The following is an 11741-nucleotide window of genomic DNA, read 5'->3' as shown; positions in this document are numbered from 1 at the left end:
TGATCACTATTAATAAACTGGTCTCTATTTAGCACCTGATCATCACTGTTAATAAACTCGTCACTATTTAGCACCTGATCATCACTGTTAATAAACGGGTCACTATTTAGCACCTGATCCTACTGATCACTATTAATAAACGGGTCACTATTTAGCACCTGATCCTACTGATCACTATTAATAAACTGGTCACTATTTAGCACCTGACCCTGATCATCACTGTTAATAAACTGGTCACTATTTAGCACCTGATCATCACTGTTAATAAACTGGTCACTATTAATAAACTGGTCACTATTTAGCACCTGATCATCACTGTTAATAAACTGGTCTCTATTTAGCACCTGATCATCACTGTTAATAAACTGGTCACTATTTAGCACCTGATCCTACTGATCACTATTAATAAACGGGTCACTATTTAGCACCTGATCATCACTGTTAATAAACGGGTCACTATTTGGCACCTTTAGCACCTGATCATCACTGTTAATAAACTGGTCACTATTTAGCACCTGATCATCACTGTTAATAAACTGGTCACTATTTAGCACCTGATCCTACTGAATAAACACTATTTAGCACCTGATCAACACTGTTAATAAACGGATCACTATTTAGCACCTGATCATCACTGTTAATAAACGGGTCACTATTTAGGACCTGATCATAACTGTTAATAAACTGGTCACTATTTAGCACCTGATCATCACTGTTAATAAACTGGTCACTATTAATAAACTGGTCACTATTTAGCACCTGATCATCACTGTTAATAAACTGGTCACTATTTAGCACCTGATCATCACTGTTAATAAACTGGTCACTATTTAGCACCTGATCCTACTGATCACTATTAATAAACTGGTCACTATTTAGCACCTGATCATCACTGTTAATAAACGGATCACTATTTAGCACCTGACCCTGATCATCACTGTTAATAAACGGGTCACTATTTAGCACCTGATCATCACTATTAATAAACTGGTCACTATTTAGCACCTGATCCTGATCATCACTGTTAATAACATCCGGATCCTACAACATAAACCAATTCTAGATTTTCCTCATTTTAAAAACATTGGAGAGAATTGAAATGTCCGTATACCTCCTGATGAGGGGTTCAGGTTGTAGGGTAACTGATGGGGCTCAACCCCTCAGGATGAGGTTGTAGGGTAACTGATGGGGCTCAACCCCTCAGGATGAGGTTGTAGGGTAACTGATGGGACTCAACCCCTCAGGATGAGGTTGTAGGGTAACTGATGGGGCTCAACCCCTCATGATGAGGTTGTAGGGTAACTGATGGGGCTCAACCCCTCAGGATGAGGTTGTAGGGTAACTGATGGGGCTCAACCCCTCAGGATGAGGTTGTAGGGTAACTGATGGGGCTCAACCCCTCAGGATGAGGTTGTAGGGTAACTGATGGGCCTCAACCCCTCAGGATGAGGTTGTAGGGTATCTGATTGGGCTCAACCCCTCAGGATGAGGTTGTAGGGTAACTGATGGGGCTCAACCCCTCAGGATGAGGTTGTAGGGTAACTGATGGGGCTCAACCCCTCAGGATGAGGTTGTAGGGTAACTGATGGGGCTCAACCCTGAGAGGCTTATGGGTGTCACAAGACTGGCAGACTGGTTTTCCCTGTCATTTGTCAATGAATGACCCCCACAACCCCAGTGAAAATACATGGTCTCTCTTTGTTTTTTGACAGATACAAAATGGAGTATAGAGGTACCTGGGTCTAGGTGTTTGTGAGGTTGGTTGGTTAACTTAGATAACGGAGTATAGAGGTACCTGGGTCTAGGTGTTTGTGAGGTTGGTTGGTTAACTTAGATAATGGAGTATAGAGGTACCTGGGTCTAGGTGTTTGTGAGGTTGGTTAACTTAGATAATGGAGTATAGAGGTACCTGGGTCTAGGTGTTTGTGAGGTTGGTTGGTAACTGATAACGGTCTAGGTGTTTGTGAGGTTGGTTAACTTAGATAACGGAGTATAGAGGTAACTGGGTCAAGGTGTTTGTGAGGTTGGTTAACTTAGATAACGGAGTAAGGTAACTGGGTCTAGGTGTTTGTGAGGTTGGTTGGTAGGGTCTAGGTGTTTGTGAGGTTGGTTAACTTAGATAAGTATAGAGGTACCTGGGTCAAGGTGTTTGTGAGGTTGGTTGGTAACTGGGTCTAGGTGTTTGTGAGGTTGGTTAACTTAGATAATGGAGTAGAGGTACTGGGTCTAGGTGTTTGTGAGGTTGGTTAACTCTAGGTGTTTGTGAGGTTGGTTAACTTAGATAACGGAGTATAGAGGTACCTGGGTCTAGGTGTTTGTGAGGTGAGGTTGGTTGGTACCTGGGTCTAGGTGTTTGTGAGGTTGGTTGGTACCTGGGTCTAGGTGTTTGTGAGGTTGGTTGGTAACTGGGTCTAGGTGTTTGTGAGGTTGGTTGGTAACTGGGTCTAGGTGTTTGTGAGGTTGGTTGGTACCTGGGTCTAGGTGTTTGTGAGGTTGGTTAACTTAGATAAATGGATGGGGATCTGCTCTTTGGAGACCAGAGGTCATCCACTCATTGAGTGAATGTCAGGAGGGTACTTCCTGTATTTAAACCAGGACTGGCTGGCCTTATTAACAGTTAGAGGTTTAGAAGTGACAGGACGTGACCTCACCCTTCCCATGATCCTCAGAAGGTCACGTCATTCTATGGTTGCGTCTGAAATAGCACCCTGTTCCCCATAGGACCTGGTCTAAAGTAGTGCACTGTATAGGGAATAGGGTGCCATTTGGTCTAAAGTAGTGCACTATATGAGGAATAGGGTGCCATTTGGTCTAAAGTAGTGCACTATATGAGGAATAGGGTGCCATTTGGTCTAAAGTAGTGCACTATATGAGGAATAGGGTGCCATTTGGTCTAAAGTAGTGCACTATATGAGGAATAGGGTGCCATTTGGCACGCATGCTACCTGATTAATGAGCAGCTTCCTTAAAGTGATTTTTCTAATGGTTTCTGGTCTGTGACCTCACCTTTAGTGGAGAGGAAAATGAGTTTCTCTCCTGAACACAACTCAGAGGAACGTTCAGTGCTGCTAATGACTTTCAGAGCCGACGTTCACTAGACCCAGAGAGATCTAACTCACACTGCTGGGCACTTCCTGTCAGACGTTCACTAGACCCAGAGAGATCTAACTCACACTGCTGGGCACTTCCTGTCAGACGTTCACTAGACCCAGAGAGATCTAACTCACACTGCTGGGCACTTCCTGTCAGACGTTCACTAGACCCAGAGAGATCTAACTCACACTGCTGGGCACTTCCTGTCAGACGTTCACTAGACCCAGAGAGATCTAACTCACACTGCTGGGCACTTCCTGTCAGACGTTCACTAGACCCAGAGAGATCTAACTCACACTGCTGGGCACTTCCTGTCAGACGTTCACTAGACCCAGAGAGATCTAACTCACACTGCTGGGCACTTCCTGTCAGACGTTCACTAGACCCAGAGAGATCTAACTCACACTGCTGGGCACTTCCTGTCAGACGTTCACTAGACCCAGAGAGATCTAACTCACACTGCTGGGCACTTCCTGTCAGACGTTCACTAGACCCAGAGAGATCTAACTCACACTGCTGGGCACTTCCTGCATTCCTGACAGGATCACCTATTACAGCTGCATCATTACAGATCACACTGCTGTCACATTACTGATGTCATACTGATGTCATAATTACTGATGTCATAATTACTGATGTCATAATTACTGATGTCATAATTACTGATGTCATAATTACTGACATCAATATGATCGACATCATAATTACGGACATAATTACGGACATAATTACGGACATAATTACTGACATCAATATGATCGACATCATAATTACGGACATAATTACGGACATAATTACGGACATAATTATAGACATCACAATTATCAGTAGGATTGGATCAGCAGTAGCCTCTCTATCTGAGTCCTTGGCAGACAGACAAGCAGACAGACAAGCAGACAGACAAGCAGACAGACAGACAGGTGGACGGACGGACGGACGGACGGACGGACGGACGACGGACAGACAGACAGACCTGGTCAGTCTATGTCACGGAAAGAGCTGATGTAATGAATCCCTCCCACTCCCAAAGAGCTCGCTGAGGACCTGCGTCATGTTTCCTCAGTCTGAATTGGGCCCCTCTTTGCCCTCCAGCTTGAATACTGAAAGCATGCATTCCAAATGGCACCCTGTACAGTGCACTACTTTAGAACTGAGACCATAGGGCTCTGGTCAAATGCAGTGCACTACTTTAGAACTGAGACCATAGGGCTCTGGTCAAATGCAGTGCACTACATAGAAAGGGGGGCCCATTTGGGACAGAGCCAGAGTTTCACTCATCCTATTCTCTATTTCTCTGTTCTGTTTCTCTTTGTCAGTCTCCAGGGTGAGAGCGAGGGACTGTCGGAGAGACGCGCAGACAGTCGCCTCTGTTTCTGGTGGTGGATCATGGGTAATTGAAAGTGGTGTCACAGACGCTTGGCGTTTGACAGTTGTGGAGGTTTGAAGTCCCTGTCATGGCATTTTCTTTTGGTTACCAATTGCTTGTTGTCCACAGAATGCACTCTCTCTCGCTGTACCCCCCCCACCCCACCACCCCACCACCGCCGCCACCAACCAGGGCTGTCTCACTGAACTCTGCCCCCCAGCGCCCCGCCACCAACCAGGGCTGTCTCACTGAACCCCTACCCCCCAGCGCCCCCGCCACCAACCAGGGCTGTCTCACCGTGTTCCCAGCTAGCACGTAACGTTCAGAGAACCATATGTTGCTGAGAGCGTGGTTGTCCTATGTTTTGTTTTTGTATAGAACCTTCCCACATCGTTCTGGGAAAGGTGCAGGATCGTTACCTGGGTTTGGAACACGCTCAGCACATTTTTACAAATGTTCTCAAGTAGTTCAGAGGACGTTAAGAAAACTTTCCATTAAAATAAAAACAAAAAAACAAGAAAACTTGAGTAATGTTCAGACAACGTTCGAAAAAAAAGTTTATTTAAAAACATACACATTCCATTCTCAGTGTCAACAAAACTCTCTCTGTCCTCCAGCTGGTTTTAGCGTGTTCAGGTGTGTTGGCCGCGCCCACTAATTGGCCACACCTGATCTTAATGAGTGTTTGTTCCCTTTGAAATGGGCTTCTGATTGAACAGACTCAAATGAACAGACTCAAATGAACAGACTGAGATGAACAGACTCAAATGAACAGACTCAAATGCACAGACTCAATTGAACAGACTCAAATGAACAGACTCAATTGAATGAACAGACTCAATTGAACAGACTCAAATGAATGAACAGACTCAAATGAACAGACTCAAATGAATGAACAGACTCAATTGAACAGACTCAAATGAATGAACAGACTCAAATGAACAGACTCAAATGAATGAACAGACTCAATTGAACAGACTCAAATGAATGAACAGACTCAAATGAACAGACTCAAATGAATGAACAGACTCAAATGAACAGACTCAAATGAATGAACAGACTCAAATGAATGAACAGACTCAAATGAACAGACTCAATTGAACAGACTCAAATGAATGAACAGACTCAAAACAGACTCAAATGAACAGACTCAAATGAACAGACTCAAATGAACAGACTCAAATGAACAGACTCAATTGAACAGACTCAAATGAACAGACTCAAATGAACAGACTCAATTGAACAGACTCAAATGAACAGACTCAAATGAACAGACTCAAATGAACAGACTCAAATGAACAGACTCAAATGAACAGACTCAATTGAACAGACTCCAATGAACAGACTCAAATGAATGAACAGACTGAGATGAACAGACTCAAATGAACAGACTCCAATGAACAGACTCAAATGAATGAACAGACTGAGATGAACAGACTCAAATGAACAGACTCAAATGAACAGACTCAAATGAACAGACTCAAATGAACAGACTCCAATGAACAGCCTCAAATGAACAGACAAATGAACAGACTCAAGGAGCTGCTCTTCCTCCCGGGGAAGGACTGCCCGTTCCATGATCTCGCCATCACGGTTGACAACTCCATTGTGTCCTCCTCCCAGAGCGCCAAGAACCTTGGTGTGATCCTGGACAACACCCTGTCGTTCTCAACCAACATCAAGGCGGTGGCCCGTTCCTGTAGGTTCATGCTCTACAACATCCGCAGAGTACGACCCTGCCTCACACAGGAAGCGGCGCAGGTCCTAATCCAGGCACTTGTCATCTCCCGTCTGGATTACTGCAACTCGCTGTTGGCTGGGCTCCCTGCCTGTGCCATTAAACCCCTTCAACTCATCCAGAACGCCGCAGCCCGTCTGGTGTTCAACCTTCCCAAGTTCTCTCACGTCACCCCGCTCCTCCGTTCTCTCCACTGGCTTCCAGTTGAAGCTCGCATCCACTACAAGACCATGGTGCTTGCCTACGGAGCTGTGAGGGGAACGGCACCTCAGTACCTCCAGGCTCTGATCAGGCCCTACACCCAAACAAGGGCACTGCGTTCATCCACCTCTGGCCTGCTCGCCTCCCTACCACTGAGGAAGTACAGCTCCCGCTCAGCCCAGTCAAAACTGTTCGCTGCTCTGGCCCCCCAATGGTGGAACAAACTCCCTCACGACGCCAGGACAGCGGAGTCAATCACCACCTTCCGGAGACACCTGAAACCCCACCTCTTTAAGGAATACCTAGGATAGGATAAGTAATCCCTCTCAACCCCCCTTAAGATTTAGATGCACTATTGTAAAGTGGCTGTTCCACTGGATGTCATAAGGTGAATGCACCAATTTGTAAGTCGCTCTGGATAAGAGCGTCTGCTAAATGACTTAAATGTAAATGTAATGTAAATGAATGAACAGACTCAAATGAATGAACAGACTCAAATGAATGAACAGACTCAAATGAATGAACAGACTCAAATGAATGAACAGACTCAAATGAATGAACAGACTCAAATGAACAGACTCAAATGAACAGACTCCAATGAACAGACTCAAATGAACAGACTCAAATGAACAGACTCAAATGTATATATATATGTATGTATGTATATAGGACACATCAAGGGTGTAGGGCTGTATATAGGACATTTCAAGGGGTAGGGCTGTATATAGGACACATTAAGGGTGTAGGGCTGTATATAGGACACATCAAGGGTGTAGGGCTGTATATAGGACACATCAAGGGTGTAGGGCATATAGGACACAAGGGTGTAGGGCTGTATATAGGACTCATCCAGGGTGTAGGGCTGTATATAGGACACAAGGGTGTAGGGCTGTATATAGGACTCATCCAGGGTGTAGGGCTGTATATAGGACACAAGGGTGTAGGGCTGTATATAGGACTCATCCAGGGTGTAGGGCTGTATATAGGACACATCAAGGGAGTAGGGCTGTATATAGGACTCATCCAGGGTGTAGGGCTGTATATAGGACACAAGGGTGTAGGGCTGTATATAGGACACATCAAGGGTGTAGGGCTGTATATAGGACACAAGGGTGTAGGGCTGTATACAGGACACAAGGGTGTAGGGCTGTATATAGGACTCATCCAGGGTGTAGGGCTGTATATAGGACACAAGGGTGTAGGGCTGTATATAGGACACAAAGGGTGTAGGGCTGTATACAGGACACAAGGGTGTAGGGCTGTATATAGGACTCATCCAGGGTGTAGGGCTGTATATAGGACACAAGGGTGTAGGGCTGTATATAGGACACATCAAGGGTGTAGGGCTGTATATAGGACACATCAAGGGTGTAGGGCTGTATATAGGACACATCAAGGGTGTAGGGCTGTATATAGGACACATCAAGGGTGTAGGGCTGTATATAGGACACAAGGGTGTAGGGCTGTATATAGGACACATCAAGGGTGTAGGGCTGTATATAGGACACATGCAGGGTGTAGGGCTGTATATAGGACACATTTCAAGGGTGTAGGGCTGTATATAGGACACATCAAGGGTGTAGGGCTGTATATAGGACACATCAAGGGTGTAGGGCTGTATATAGGACACATTTCAAGGGTGTAGGGCTGTATATAGGACACATCAAGGGAGTAGGGCTGTATATAGGACACATCAAGGGTGTAGGGCTGTATATAGGACTCATCAAGGGTGTCAGGGTAGGCTGTATATAGGACACATTCAGGGTGTAGGGCTGTATATAGGACACATCAAGGGTGTAGGGCTGTATATAGGACACATTAAGGGTGTAGGGCTGTATATAGGACACATCAAGGGTGTAGGGCTGTATATAGGACACATGCAGGGTGTAGGGCTGTATATAGGACACATTTCAAGGGTGTAGGGCTGTATATAGGACACATCAAGGGTGTAGGGCTGTATATAGGACACATCAAGGGTGTAGGGCTGTATATAGGACACATTTCAAGGGTGTAGGGCTGTATATAGGACACATCAAGGGAGTAGGGCTGTATATAGGACACATCCAGGGAGTATGGCTGTATATAGGACACATCAAGGGTGTAGGGCTGTATTTAGGACACATCAAGGGTGTAGGGCTGTATATTGGACACATCAAGGGTGTAGGGCTGTATATAGGACACATTAAGGGTGTAGGGCTGTATTTAGGACACATCTCAAGGTTGTAGGGCTGTATACAGGACTCATCTCCTCAGGGCTGTATATAGGACTCATCTCCTCAGGGCTGTATATAGGACTCATCTCCTCAGGGCTGTATATAAGGACTCATCTCCTCATCTCCTCAGGGCTGTATATAGGACTCATCTCCTCAGGGCTGTATATAGGACTCATCTCCTCAGGGCTGTATATAGGACTCGTCTCCTCATCTCCTCAGGGCTGTATATAGGACTCATCTCCTCAGGGCTGTATATAGGACTCATCTCCTCAGGGCTGTATATAGGACTCATCTCCTCAGGGCTGTATATAGGACTCATCTCCTCAGGGCTGTATATAGGACTCATCTCCTCAGGGCTGTATATAGGACTCATCTCCTCAGGGCTGTATATAGGACACATCTCCTCAGGGCTGTATATAGGACTCATCTCCTCAGGGCTGTATATAGGACTCATCTCCTCAGGGCTGTATATAGGACTCATCTCTCAGGGCTGTATATAAGGACTCATCTCCTCATCTCCTCAGGGCTGTATATAGGACTCATCTCCTCAGGGCTGTATATAGGACTCATCTCCTCAGGGCTGTATATAGGACTCATCTCCTCAGGGCTGTATATAAGGACTCATCTCCTCATCTCCTCAGGGCTGTATATAGGACTCATCTCCTCAGGGCTGTATATAGGACTCATCTCCTCAGGGCTGTATATAGGACTCATCTCCTCAGGGCTGTATATAAGGACTCATCTCCTCATCTCCTCAGGGCTGTATATAGGACTCATCTCCTCAGGGCTGTATATAGGACTCATCTCCTCAGGGCTGTATATAGGACTCATCTCCTCAGGGCTGTATATAGGACACATCTCCTCAGGGCTGTATATAGGACTCATCTCCTCAGGGCTGTATATAGGACTCATCTCCTCAGGGCTGTATATAGGACTCATCTCCTCAGGGCTGTATATAGGACTCATCTCCTCAGGGCTGTATATAGGACTCATCTCCTCAGGGCTGTATATAGGACTCATCTCCTCAGGGCTGTATATAGGACTCATCTCCTCAGGGCTGTATATAGGACTCATCTCCTCAGGGCTGTATATAGGACTCATCTCCTCAGGGCTGTATATAGGACTCATCTCCTCAGGGCTGTATATAGGACACATCTCCTCAGGGCTGTATATAGGACTCATCTCCTCATCTCCTCAGGGCTGTATATAGGACTCATCTCCTCAGGGCTGTATATAGGACACATCTCATCTCCTCAGGGCTGTATATAGGACTCATCTCCTCAGGGCTGTATATAGGACTCATCTCCTCAGGGCTGTATATAGGACTCATCTCCTCAGGGCTGTATATAGGACTCATCTCCTCAGGGCTGTATATAGGACTCATCTCCTCAGGGCTGTATATAGGACTCATCTCCTCAGGGCTGTATATAGGACTCATCTCCTCAGGGCTGTATATAAGGACTCATCTCCTCATCTCCTCAGGGCTGTATATAGGACTCATCTCCTCAGGGCTGTATATAGGACTCATCTCCTCAGGGCTGTATATAGGACTCATCTCCTCAGGGCTGTATATAGGACTCATCTCCTCAGGGCTGTATATAGGACTCATCTCCTCAGGGCTGTATATAGGACTCATCTCCTCAGGGCTGTATATAGGACTCATCTCCTCAGGGCTGTATATAGGACTCATCTCCTCAGGGCTGTATATAGGACTCATCTCCTCAGGGCTGTATATAGGACTCATCTCCTCAGGGCTGTATATAGGACTCATCTCCTCAGGGCTGTATATAGGACTCATCTCCTCATCTCCTCAGGGCTGTATATAGGACTCATCTCCTCAGGGCTGTATATAGGACTCATCTCCTCAGGGCTGTATATAGGACTCATCTCCTCAGGGCTGTATATAAGGACTCATCTCCTCAGGGCTGTATATAGGACTCATCTCCTCAGGGCTGTATATAGGACACATCTCCTCAGGGCTGTATATAGGACTCATCTCCTCAGGGCTGTATATAGGACACATCTCCTCAGGGCTGTATATAGGACTCATCTCCTCAGGGCTGTATATAGGACTCATCTCCTCAGGGCTGTATATAGGACTCATCTCCTCAGGGCTGTATATAGGACTCATCTCCTCAGGGCTGTATATAGGACTCATCTCCTCAGGGCTGTATATAGGACACATCTCCTCAGGGCTGTATATAGGACTCATCTCCTCAGGGCTGTATATAGGACTCATCTCCTCAGGGCTGTATATAGGACACATCTCCTCAGGGCTGTATATAGGACTCATCTCCTCAGGGCTGTACGTCTCCAATCCCCCCCTCCCCCCTCCCCTTACATCTCCAATCCCCCTCCCCCACGTCTCCAGCCCCCCCCACGTCTCCAATCCCCCTCCCCCACGTCTCCAATCCCCCTCCCCCACATCTCCAATCCCCCTCCCCCACGTCTCCAGCCCCCCCCCCACGTCTCCAATCCCACCCTCCCCCACATCTCCAATCCCCCTCCCCCACGTCTCCAGCCCCCTCCCCACGTCTCCAGCCCCATCAGTCAATAATACCCCATCAGTCAATAATACCCCATCAGTCAATACCCCATCAGTCAATAATACCCCATCAGTCAATAATACCCCATCAGTTAATACCCCGTCAGTCAATACCCCATCAGTCAATAATACCCCATCAGTCAATAATACCCCATCAGTCAATAATACCCCATCAGTCAATAATACCCCATCAGTCAATAATACCCCATCAGTCAATAATACCCCATCAGGCAATACCCCATCAGTCAATACCCCATCAGTCAATAATACCCCATCAGTCAATAATACCCCATCAGTTAATAATACCCCATCAGTCAATAATACCCCATCAGTCAATAATACCCCATCAGTCAATAATACCCCATCAGTCAATAATACCCCATCAGTCAATAATACCCCATCAGTCAATAATACCCCATCAGTCAATAATACCCCATCAGTCAATAATAGCCCTCTCTCTCTCTGTTGGTCTGTCCCTCTCTGTCCTCTCTCTCTGTCAGTCTGTCTCTCCTCTCTCTCTTCTCTCTCTCTCTCTCTCTCTCTCTCTCTCTCTCTCTCTCTCTCTCTCTCTCTCTCTCTCTCTCT

This window comes from Oncorhynchus gorbuscha, unplaced genomic scaffold, assembly GCF_021184085.1.
Source record: "Oncorhynchus gorbuscha isolate QuinsamMale2020 ecotype Even-year unplaced genomic scaffold, OgorEven_v1.0 Un_scaffold_1083, whole genome shotgun sequence".
In the NCBI taxonomy this organism is placed as follows: Eukaryota; Metazoa; Chordata; class Actinopteri; order Salmoniformes; family Salmonidae; genus Oncorhynchus; species Oncorhynchus gorbuscha.
The sequence above is the reverse complement of the archived record's forward strand: the minus strand, read 5'-3'. Positions refer to the sequence as shown.